We start from the raw sequence: 12,948 nt of genomic DNA, 5'->3' as shown, positions 1-12,948 counted from the left end.
TAAAATTGGCAACTGATCATTTCTCTAAAAGTGTTTGGACCACTAAGGTCTGTCAGAAATAGACTCTTTAAATAATCTACTTAGAAGGTTTTAGAATAGAGATGACCCAGGCCTCATATTTCTTGCTCGGGGATTTCCTGCGTCCATCTGTGTGCCATATAGACATTAAAATGTTTTATATTGTAAATGTATTAATGACATTCACACCAATAGATTAAATGCTATATTTCTACCATGTAATACCAAATTGATCTAGTTTTGCCAATTCCTCACTCGCTTACTCACTCACACACTCACTTACTCACAACAAGAGACAATTAATAGCAGCCTTTTGCATTTTTTGGAATACATTATTGTCATTCGGTAAACAAGTGATTTATGCATTTTCATTTCTTGTTCAATATAGGGGTGCATTATGCAGTTAAAAAGACTTGAATGTTATGGCAGGTTGGTAATATCAGTGATTTCTGCAACAGTTACTTATCTGTTACTGAATGATTGCAACATTTACTTTAATGTGCAAAGGAAATTATTTTAAGTTTTTTATGGGCTTCCGAAACTCAATTTAGATGATTATATTGGTAGTTTAGAAAGTTCTGCAGTGTAATTTAACTTTGTAGCTTGATCTCACTACGCCTTGTTGTCATTACGAAGTGACTTCTCTGTGCACATATGAATAGGTCTAGTTTGAATGCACACATTAAAACGTAATGGGTCAAATTAAAATCTTATGCTAAGAAAAAAAAGGTGTTTCATTGAAAAATAACAAAATCCCTGGCCTGTCATGAATGAGAAACTGCTGGAATGGGAGTAACATTGTCCACAAACAATCCTTATATTTCTATAAGCTTTAGAAGGCCTATAAGCCTCTTTCTATTATCAGCATCTTAAAGCTTAACTTTAGGCACAAATTCGGTGTCTCTATCTTTCATTAGCAAAGATTTTTTCCTACTAATGTAGATCTAAAATTAGTGAGGCCCTGTGACTGTTAGCCTACGTGTCAGATTCCCGCTTGCTGTATCTGGACTGGTGCAGCACCTGCTGCTAGTTGTAACATTCGGTTAAGCTTAGCACAAGCACAAAAGTACAGTACAGTTAAACTGTTCCATCAAGAGGTCAGGTTCTTTGAGTTTATGTGAGATGTTCTATAGGAAAACACTTTAATTTTTTTGTGGTGTCCGTTCACTGTGGGCTACAGGGGTGCAGACAGAGGCTTAGGTGTTACTCTTGTTTTATGCTTGTGGATAAGGGGGCTGGATTTATCACAGTGCTGAATGACCTGACTGGATATAGGATCACTGGAGCACACAGGAATGCAGACCGCCCTGTTGGAGTCTCATCTCAAGCTCTGTGGTACAGTATACGTTTGTCTTTTTTCTGTTCTCTAGAATAAGTGTGCTATTTCATTTAAAATGACCTGAAACACTTGATCAAATAGCAAGTATGTATTAAAAGTTATTTTAACTGGTTCTGAATTAGACACATGGTGAATCAGTCAGGGACAATGGCAGTGTATGCATTTTAAATAATTTGAAAAATATAGTTAGCTTTTACCCAAGTTAACTGCAGGATGATTGGATTTTGATAAGACACTGTTTTTGGTACTGTTTTACCAAGCCTTTGGCCAAGTTATATACCTGTACTTATTACATTAGCTAGATTATTGGTATTATAGCTTAATTATGTGTAATGTATACTAATATGTAAAAAGTACAGGTAAACACCTAAAAACAGAGTATACTTTTTTACTATTACACAGGTAATATTCATGTTGACTCATTTATATTGTTACAAAAAAAATACTTCTTATTATGATTAACTATACATTTTCTTTATCATCTTTTTTGGCAGTCAAATGTCATTTAAGAAGAAGTACCCTGTGTGTGGAGCAAAGCAATGGAGAGCTGGGTTCTAGAAGGGGACAGCTACTCATTCCTCCGCAGTGCCCCACATAACTACAACCTGCAGCACCTGGATGGGCCCAATCGCGTGGAGATCTTTGATATCACCGCTATTCCCAGCACCCGTAGTGCCATATCTGAAACCACCTGTCTTTGTGACATTTTCGGAGATGACTGCGAGTTTCCTATGCTCTCCAGCAGCCCAACGTCTGCTTCTATTCTAAAAAAGGATGCGGATGAACAATTACCAGATGTCAACGATTCATCAGGATCTTATCATACTGCTCATGACTCGGATCATGCGAGTGATGGAAGCGATACATTTGATGACTCAAAAGACACTGTTCAAACTGATACCAGTGAATCCAGCTTACCACCAAGCAGTTTAATTTTGCCTTTTGAAAAAACTGAAGGCACCTTGGTTAATGTCTCACATGCTCCAAACTATGTAAATGAAAGTGATCTGCCAGAACCTCAGTTGTCTCAGGATTCCTGCCCTTTGCAAGTTGAAAATACACATGCATCTGACCGGGAGCCAGAGACTCCAATACCTGATATCGCCTCAGTTATTTTTCCAACCACACCAACCGAACAACATTATAGAGAGTCTCCAGAGGCAGGAAACCAGCAAGAATCTGAGCTGCCTCAGAACGCCACCCAAGTACAAGCAGAAAATGTGTATTTTTCTCGCCAGCATCTACTATCTGTAACATCTGATATTACCTCTGGTAATGGCACAGTTTCAAATGTAAAAGTAAATGATAACGACATGTCACATGCAGAAGACTATAAAGGATCTCATTCCTTTCAGGATGACTGCCCAGTGCAAAGTGAGAAAATATATTCATCTGACCAGCAGTTACTTACATCAATATCTGAATGTAGGGACCCTAATATTAGACCGACTGATTTAACACTGGATATAATTACTCCAGAGTTTTTGTCTGAAAATAAGGACATTGCAGAGCAGACAACCACTACACCATGTGAGCTAAAAGAACCTGATTCCGTGGAGACAATCACTACAAACCATTTACCGAAATCCAGCTTACAACGAAATGATTCAACCTTGCCAATTAAAGAAATGGAAGTCATTTCGGGTAATGGCTCACCTTCTCTATCGAATGTAGATGACAGTGACCTGTCACAAATATGGAATCAGCAAGAATCTTATTTGTCTCAGGATTCCTGCCCTGCTCTGGTTGAAAACACACTCGCCTGTAACATGCAGTCAGTGACTCCAACACCTGACGTCTTCTCTGGTAACAGCTCACCCACACCAAACAAAGTACTTGATAGTGTGCCACAGGAAGAAAGACAGCAAGAATATAAGTTTCCCCAAGACGCCATCCAAGAACAAATTGAAAATGCAGATTTATTTGACCAACAGCTACTCGGGTCAACACCTGATATCACCTCTGGTAATGGCATGATTACAAATGTAAAAGTAGATGATAATGTCATGTTACAGCAAAAATGTTACTGGTCTCAGGAAAACTGCACAGTGGAAATTGAGAATACTAAAATTAGAGCAACCGACTTGACACAGGAGATTATTAATCCTGACTGTTTAGCCGAAAACAATGGTATGGCAGAGCAGACAGATACTTTACCTGAGCCAGGGGAAACTGATTCAGGGGAAACACTTACTAAAAACCTCTTACAAGAAAATGAAGATATCACAGTACAGACCGACAAGGTCTTTTCTGAGTTATGGGAAACTAACTCAACAGAGGATACTATAACTCCTAACCCCGTACCTGAAAAGAGAGACATCACAGAGCAGAGTAATACTACTTTTTCTACGCTAAATGAAACTCAATCAATGCAGGAGGCAACCCCTGAGCCTGCTGCCTTCTATGAGAAAATAGATTTCAGTCAGAGGATAATTCCACCTAACACCTTTCTCGAAAAGAGTGATATCTCAGAGCAGGATAATCCTGTTTTGTCTGAGCAATTGGAAAATGATCCAGCGCAGGGTGTAGCACCTGGTTGCTTAACTGAACATGATGACAATATCCTGTCAAAACCTGAGGAAATGGATTTAATTCAGCAGAATGCCCAACCTGAGCATCAATGCTCAGACAACGAGGAACATACAGTCACATCTAATTCTTCTGTCAAATCGTTAGGAACTCCTTCTGAGAAGAATCTGCCCAATTTACCAGCAGAAGAAGAAATGGCAAAAAGTGACTGCTCAGGAGATATGACTAATGTCTCACCTGAAGATAGTAACCTAACTTCTCTTCAGACTTGTATCTCAACACCTAATGAAATATGTGAAGAAATGTCTTCTTTACTAGTAAATAAGGATATACTTTCTAAATCAGAGCAGGAAGATGCACTTGTAGGTTCTTCTGAACCCTTGAATTTACAGACAGCTTCTATAGATGATGAAAAATCAGATTTTAAAGTCTGTAACACCGCGCTTTCACCTGAATTAACTGCCAATGAAGACACTGAATTAAATGTTTCATTAGCGCCATCAGGTTTCACTTTATGTGCTGAAACAAATGAAGAGCATAAAAGATCGTCACCCATCTCAAATGTGACAGAAGGACTAATATCACCCGAAATTAACGAGTTCTGCTCATTCAGTGGTTCCTTAACTACTGCTTCATCCACAGAGCCATCAGTAATAATACACTCACCTGTGGGTTTCACAATCAGCCCTTCACCAGAACAGAAAAAGAGGATTTATTCAGCTGAACCTGAAGCTTTCCAATATACACCTGAGGTCCCAGAAACACCTACAACATATTTAAATTCATGTGACTCAGAACTGTGCCTCACACCTGAGTTCAGTAACATGAATTCTATAACAGACAGTAGGCAAAATGACTTTACAAATGAGTCTATGGCTACTGCGCCTTTACCAGAACTGGGATTTGCAACCCGTTCTCCTGAAACATGTGATGTCCAGTCTCAAAACTCAGTTTCACATCAGAAGGATATATTATACAGAGTTGGATCACCCCAAAACAAATCCCAAGCACAATCTCCAGACGTAGATGAAATACAAAAACCTGAAAGTTCTACTTTAACTGATCTCTTGAGCGATGGGTTTAAGAATATGACCAGCTTACCCATTTTAAACCCTTCCAGACCATCATCAAGGTTAAGTATACCAAGAGACACATGCTCTCCTGATGTAGATGTGGTAAGATGTGCTGAAAGCTCTACATTAACTACACTTTCTACAAATAACATAACAGATCTGGCCATGTCACCTATCTCCAACCATTCATCAACTCAAGATGGCTTGTCTAGACCATCATCAACTTCAAGTTTACCACTGGATATAATTTACCCTGGTGCAGAGGGAACTGCATTTACTGAAAGTTCTACATCAGCGACACTTTACAAAAATGAAATTACAAATAAGTCACTCTCATCTACCCCCAATCCTCTATCAACACATGAAGACATATCTAGACCATCATCAACTTTAAGTTTGCCAATAGATACAGTGCCCTCTGAGGTTGAGATAACTTCCATAAATGAAATTCAACATTGTACCAACTCACATGCTTTACAATCAACTTCAGATGAACCAGAAAACACAGAGTCTTCTTCAAAAATTATAGATCAAATATCACCTAGAACGTTTAGTGATTGCATACCAGTCTTGGCAAACACAGAACCTTGCGAAGATGGTCAAAGAAACACAGATTATCACCTTTTAACCACAGTCAATGACAAGATGGATCTTCCTTGTTCTGCACTAGGCTATGAAGATCAGTTTGAGAATCCTGACTTCAAGGAGCAATTTAAAAGCTGCAGGCCAGCTTTACAAGAATTTACAGACATTGCTTCAGAAGTGGGCAGAAGTGATTTATTACCTGACCCTTACTGTGCAGAAGCATCTATTATACAAAAGGATAAAAATCAGGAAAGTATGAATGACAGCAGATCACATGTAATAGCACATAAAAATGCAAATTCTTCACAACCATGGAAAACATCAAAGAGAAAAATAACAGTGCCTACTACAAAAGAAGAGAATGTGGATTTGGAATGTAATGGCACTGTATGTGGAACAGAAATCTTGAAAAGACAATCAGCATGTAGTCATAAGGAGATTTGCCAAACGGCTATGAGACCTGGGGAAAGCCCCAATGTTTCACATAGCAATAATGATAGCAAGTATGAGGGTCAGTCATCTATCAACAAGGGGTGGAGCAGGGACCAGCTGAGACAGAAGTTTACATCATTAAAAGGGGTGGAGAGTATAGAGGATAGTTACAGAGGGGAACAGGTTGAGCTGTCATTCAGAGCCAGGAATAGAAAAGGGCTTGCAAACCACAACCCTGCTCCCTCACGCCGAGATCCAAAGTCTGAAATTCCAGCTTGCTATTTTGAGTCTCCCCTGGCAACTCGGCAGCAACAGACACTTCTAAGAGCACAGAGCTTGCAAGAAGAAAAGAAAAGTGGTGCCAGGAGCGTCAGATCAACTTTTCAAAGCAACCACAGTGGCACTGGCAATCTTTCTTCAGAATGTACTAGCGAGACCTTCAGAATGGGAAGTGAGTTTGATGAGACAGACAGTGAGGTGAAGTGGTTTACAGACCAAGCCTACAGCAGCCTATCAAGTTCTCAAGGAGACTATCTGGATGTCTACAACTCAAGTCATGGCTCATCTACAAATATTTCACAGCAATCTACAATGGACAGTCCAAGTGCTTCTACATGGAGTTCCTGTGCAGATTTGTATGATACTACACTACATAAAAACAATAACCTTTTGCTTAACTCAAACTCTTTTTTGCCTCATGGCACATCAGACTCATCAAAATGTTTTGAGATGGATAGTTTTGAATGTGTGGATATAGCAGTAGAGAGCAGGGAGGAAGCCAGAAGGGGAAAGAGGACAGTCCCAAAGAGGCAGATTCAGTTCAAGAGACTTGATTTTAACAAAATAAAGCCTGATGAGGATGCAGAGAATGTTTTGGAGTTACCTATCACACAAGACGGCTCGAGAGACAATTTTGTTTGTCAGCATAGCTCTCCATCATCAGTCCAAGAGAATCTGCACAAGACTTCATCTTTGGGTAAAACCTCAACAAAGGCTAAAACGGCCTCTACTATTATTAAGAGTGTTTTGTCTAAGAAAATGGACAGTTCTTCCAAAGAATCCACAAGAAGTGACAGTTCAGCTTCAGATGATAAACAGAATCACCATGAAACTCTCTTTGCAGAGGAACCAGAGAAGCCAAATTTAAGTCCTGTTATTCATTCTGAATGCAGTTTTTCATCTGAGGACAATAGTGGCAAAGAGGAAAAAAGCCTTTATTCTCAGAAGAAGACCTACAGGCCAAAGGTTCCCCCAAAGCCAAAATTTAGAGTTGGTTCGAAGCCTTTTCCTCCTAACAGCAGTGTTGGGGTTGTGAAATCTCAGGGCAAAACTGAACTGGGGGGTGAGATAAAGCCCATAATGTGTGATCCATTTAAAAGAAAAACTCCTAAAAAACAAGTCTTTGAGTACAGTAAGAAGAAGGCAGATGACATGGATGAGAACTACAGCAGTGACTCAGCATGTGGCATTGTCAAACATGCAAACCCTACTGACACCCGAGCAGCAAGCATGCAGAGCAGAATTACAAACAGAGACATAAAGCAGCCAGTGATACTGGAAACCCATAAACAACAGGACCTTAGCAGGACATTCTTATCCAAAACTTCTGAAATAAACCTCAAGCCTTGTACCATCAAGGATAAGGACATCAAGTCTTCCCAAAAGCCTTCTCTTTCATCTGATATGAAAATATCTGAAGTCTCAAAATGTGAATCACAGCAAGATGAAAGACCAGAGGAGCAAATGCGATCACAAACACAGGTGGAAGTAGACAGTAATGAGGACAGAGACAAAAACAAGCCAAAATCTGTTATACATAAAGTAAGAGATGTTAGGAAACTGGTAAAGAACACTTACAACCTGTCCTTTACAGCGTCTAAGGCCACACAGCATGAAGAGGATCTGTTTGATAAAGAAAATAAACAAATGCAACCACATCCTCAGCGTTTGCACATTGAATGCAAAGCTATCAGCTGGAAAGACAAGCAAAATTCGTGCAGAAGTACAGCCAACATACTTGAGGAAACATCAACAAATGTGCTAAAAATAGATTCAGAAATAAACAAGGCTTCACTGCAGGAAAACACAAGTGTTCAAATATCTGAGAAACAAAACTATGTATCAGAACCTTCTAATAATGTGTGTGAGCAGGATGCAAAGCTAGAAATGCCTCCTAGACCCTCAAGTAAAGAAGTATCAACGTTAGTGTATGTTAAGGATGACACACCCAAGGATCTGCAGAACACTGTGAGCAGCAGCCACTCTGTGTCAATGCTGTTAAAAGAAAAAGGAATGCAAGCTGACATTGGGGTATGTGATGTCCTAAATTATGGAACAAGTGCCACAACTAAGCATGTTAATAAGATAGAGGTTCCCTTACAGACGTATGCATCAGAAGTGACCACATATGACTCACAGAAAGTACAGAAAGAAGAAATGTCTTGTGAACAAAAGATATTTAGTGACAGAAACCAACAGGCAAGTGAAAGTGGTGCGGTGGGTAGCTCTCCAAAGTCTAATGAAATAAAAATACATCCCCAAACAGAGGATGAACACATGCAAGAAGCTTTATTACAATCTTCAAAGGAACAAGTGAAGTTGGCAGTTCATGCCACCTCAACAAGAAAAAATCCTGCCCCACCTACAGCATTAAACAAGGCGGAGGTGAGCAGTTTTTCTAGCACTACAAAAAGTCATGCTAAGCCTGTGACAACATCCAAAGAAATTGAGTTACCCATACAAGTGAGGTCCATTTCCACTGACAGACCAAAACCATCTGTGCTGCCTAAACCAAACTTTAAACAGCCATTTGCTGAAATTAGGTCAATATCAAATGACCTTCCTAAAACATCTATCAAACCAGCAACATCTACTTTGAAACAGCAAACACATTTGAACATTGATAAAAATAAGACATCAACATCAATGCTACTTGATAAACAATCAAGTGAGGCTGCAAACCCAATCCCAAACAATACCAAAATATTAGCTGTATCAGCTGTATCAAGCCAGAAACCTGAAGCTACTCAAATTAGTTCTGTGTCAAGTTCCATGCAGACATCTACAACTACATCTACAAGCAGGCAAGAGGTATCTATCACTTCAGTGCAAAACCCCAGCAACCAGCTGCAACAGAACATGAATGTCATCAAAGAGCATGCAAAACCAGCCGGTCATCAGTCGACACAACCCATTATGGCAGCATCAGCAAAAAACCTCTTACACACCAAAGACTTTCATTTTCATGCATCAGATGATCCACCCAGCTATGATGAACGAGAAAGTTTTAGCCCTTTGCTGCTCTCTGATTTGACTGCAAAACGCTTGAACAGATACCATCCAACCACCAGACATTCTCTTTGCTCCTGTGCATCGTGTTCCCATCCAAATTTTGTCCAGCCCTACCATGGCTTGCAAAACCAAACACCACCAGCACCTCATTCCCCAGGACAGGCACTTTCGTACCCAGGAGCACTACCACAAGCCCAGGTTAGACCTCATCAATGTAAACCAGATGGCCATGGGTTGAACTGCACATCTGTCTCACCAACAACAACAGTACCTCAGGCTCCAGCTATGATTCAACCCTTGCAACGCTCACATACCTACCAGGCACCAGCTATACAGCCCTACAGTAATGATCAACAGCAACCTTCCACTCAGCATATGGACAGACGTTCTTGTTGTCAGCGTTCACCACAACTTCCAAGTGGTCCACCTTATGGGGAGCACAGTCGTTCACCTAATATAGCTGCTTTGGACCCGAGATCCCAGTTTTTCAATTCACAAGAAATGCCACCAGCTTTTGGTCATGATTTTGGAAGTGAGGGTCCTGGGGGTAGTGGCATTGTGTACCCAGAAAGTGGGCTTGGGTATGGTCAAAGTTCTCGTCGTGTGCTTTTGGATCCTGAAACTGGGAAGTATTTCTACATAGAAGTTCCAATGCAGCCACTAAGAAAAATGCTCTTTGATCCTGAAATCGGCCAATATGTGGAGGTTGTTATACCACAGCAAACCATGTCTCACTCTGGCATGTATCCTCCAGCTGCTGCTCCATATCCTTCACTTGGTGGTCCGGGGTTATATACCTCCCAGTACCTCCCCTATGCGGTACCACCCCATCCTCAGTCTGCCCAGCAACCACGACATCCAGAGCACCCTGTCCCTACGTCACTTCAACAAACCAGTATGGGGTATGGAAACTCAGCAGGGCAGAAGCGGAAATCAGATGTAAAGAGTCATCCATCTCTGGATCAAAGTTATTTAGAGAGCATGTATTACATTGCCTCTGATATGAATGCAAGCACAAATTCTACCCCTTCTGATTGCTACCACAAACCATCACCAAATATGCCTACTGGTGGCAGAAGAGTATAAGACTGTAGTAGATTACCCTGTCACAGCTGAAGAGTGTGGTGCTAAGCAAAACAGTCTTTAGAAGTAAGACTATCAGATGCAAAACCAATAACACTATTTTAAACCTAAGGCCAAAAATGTACTCAACAAAATATACCGCCCTTAAAAGCATTACTATACCCTTTTATTTTGATTAATTATACTACATATAAAGAGTAGCCTATATTGTAAAATTATTTCTTGGCAAACTTAGGATAATCATTATGGATGTACTTGGAGTTTTCAATGCTGATGTTATTTCTGCATTGTATTTTTTTTAAAAAGAACTGTTAAACCTGGTGGCCAAAAAGATGTTCAGTTTCACTCTATAAACATTTCTATGGATCTAATCTGTTGTGTGCCTGTTTTTTAATATGTGGCTTGGTTTATCAAAAAAAATTCTATCCATTGCATGATAATTGTGATTTGTGTCAATTATATGTTTGCAGTTCTAGAGTTGGTGGAGTTAAATAGATTAAATAGATAATAGATATGCAAACAATTATTTCCTTTTTACAAATTGTAGACTATGCACTTAGCAAGATTGCAATAGGCTTCCCAAATGATCATTTCCTTTAAACTGTTTATTTACTGTTTGAATTATGTTTTGTATTTATATCCTAGTAATAGGTAACTGCTTTAATGAGGTCTGCTAATTTTAGCTGGTCACTTAATAAACAATGTTCACTAAATGAGATCAAATTCTTTGCTTAATATCATAACCAGTGAGTCTGTGAACAAGCATTAATGTAAAACGTTAACTGAAAATTCATGTCAAACGGAGAAACCAAAATAACTACTGAGCAGTAGTTGCTCTGGTGGCAAGGTTGTAAAATACCCTAGCCCAGTACTGCTGGGATCTCAGCAGTGCTATTGGTCGGTCAGGCATCTACATTCAGATATGATTGGCTATGTCTACAAGATGGTGTGGATGGCCGAGGTTCTAAGATCGATTGTCATCTTCTCCGCGGTGTTACTCCATGGCGCCCAGTGATCCCAGGGAACCGGACCCACCGTGACCCCGACCACAATAAAGAGATGGTAAAACATAGATTTAAGATGAAAAATAATGTCTATTATTCCTGCAACAGTCAAGTGCTTTAAATTTATGGTTTTTAGCAAATGCTTTAATTCAGGGGTGCACAACTTCTTTTTACCAAGGGCCGATTTCACATAAACACCTAAACCAGAGGGCCACACATTTCATTTTTACAGATCTGTCCACATGAATTTGTAATACAGTTAGGGCTGGGTGATATTGAAAAAAAAATCTATTATTTTCAGATGTATTATTGATTCTCGATTGCGATTGCAATTTTTTTTTTTTTTTGTATAATTCAATTGAAAAATTTTAATTTAAAAGACTGCAGAAATGCAAAAATAGTAACAGCACCACCTAATTATCCTTTCAAGGAACTCAAACTTTATAACAATAACAATATAACAATAATTAACAATCATTTGAACAAAATAGACATCTTAATTAGCTATATCCTTTATATAAAAAACTCACAAACAACTCTAACACTAATGTGCAGCATAAGAAAAGTGCAAAACCACAAACAGTTCTTTACAGGTTTTTTAAAAGGAACTCGAGCCTGTTTACTGTTTCCACCATATAAGTGAGTCTGTATCAGTATCTACACTGGGGGACATCGAATAAGCACTCAGCTCAGCTTTGATTTTGTCTTCTTGTGACTGGGGGGGTGGATGGACGGGGTACATTCCACGTCTAACCATATGGACTACAATTCCCATGAGCCCCTGGACTGTCACGTGACTACCACATGTCCCCGGTCAGCCAATCCTGATCGCGCTCACCCAAGTTTTGATTCAATTCAGCTGTGTTCGGTTCCATGAATCTTATTTAAACTCTTCTGTTTTAGTCTCGTTGTGAAGTTTTGCTGATCGTGTTTGTGTCCTTATTTCTAAATCTAAGCGTTACGTGTATAATCCTTGTTGTCTTCCGTTTGCTGCCTGTCTGTTTATCCTCTGGTTTTCGACTCTGCAGGGTTTTGTACACTGTTTTTGCCCTTTTAATATTAAACTTTCCCTGATTTATATTCCGCGAGCGTCTTTTCAGTTTCTGCCTCGTGACATGTTGGTATTTTAATAAAAATATAAAGTATGTAAACAATCGCGATTGTCACATTTCTAACATCATGTGAAAACGTTCATTCTAACTAACAGAATTAATCGTGAAAATCGCCCAGCACTAAATACAGTTACATAAAATCAGGTACTTACAAGAAATGTGTTGGTCTGACACCAACTGATTAATGTGGTCGCAAGCACAGCAGACAAGAAAATACCTGTATGTCCATTCAGGGTTAAATTTTATATGCTCGAGATCCACTTTTCTTTGTTTACTCGTACTTGGTTTGGACAAACACATGGTACCGCTGAAGTAACTTGTATTTACATCATTTACTTTTCAGTCGCAATTTCATGGAATTACCCGGTGAAATTAAAGTAACAGCATCATTTATTAAAAAATGCATCAGCACTTCATTTGGCGGGCCGGATCGAGAGTTTTGCCGGGCCGGATCTGGCCCGCGGGCCGTATGTTGTGCACCC

At 39.6% G+C, this 12,948-nt stretch overlaps 1 protein-coding gene across 1 annotated transcript in view; it reads right to left on the bottom strand.

Annotated features, from left to right (window-relative positions):
* Positions 1-12,634, bottom strand: part of slu7 (SLU7 homolog, splicing factor) — a 28,700-nt gene extending 16,066 nt beyond the window's left edge. The window contains exon 1 of the mRNA XM_063000571.1: positions 12,619-12,634. The gene's annotated coding sequence lies outside the window, so the exon portion shown is untranslated. The remainder of the gene's footprint in view (positions 1-12,618) is intronic.
* Positions 12,635-12,948: the final 314 nt, after the last annotated feature.

Source organism: Trichomycterus rosablanca, chromosome 8 (assembly GCF_030014385.1).
Source record: "Trichomycterus rosablanca isolate fTriRos1 chromosome 8, fTriRos1.hap1, whole genome shotgun sequence".
Taxonomy (NCBI): Eukaryota; Metazoa; Chordata; class Actinopteri; order Siluriformes; family Trichomycteridae; genus Trichomycterus; species Trichomycterus rosablanca.
Note: the sequence above shows the minus strand (reverse complement) of the source record. Positions and strands in the feature narration are given on the sequence as shown.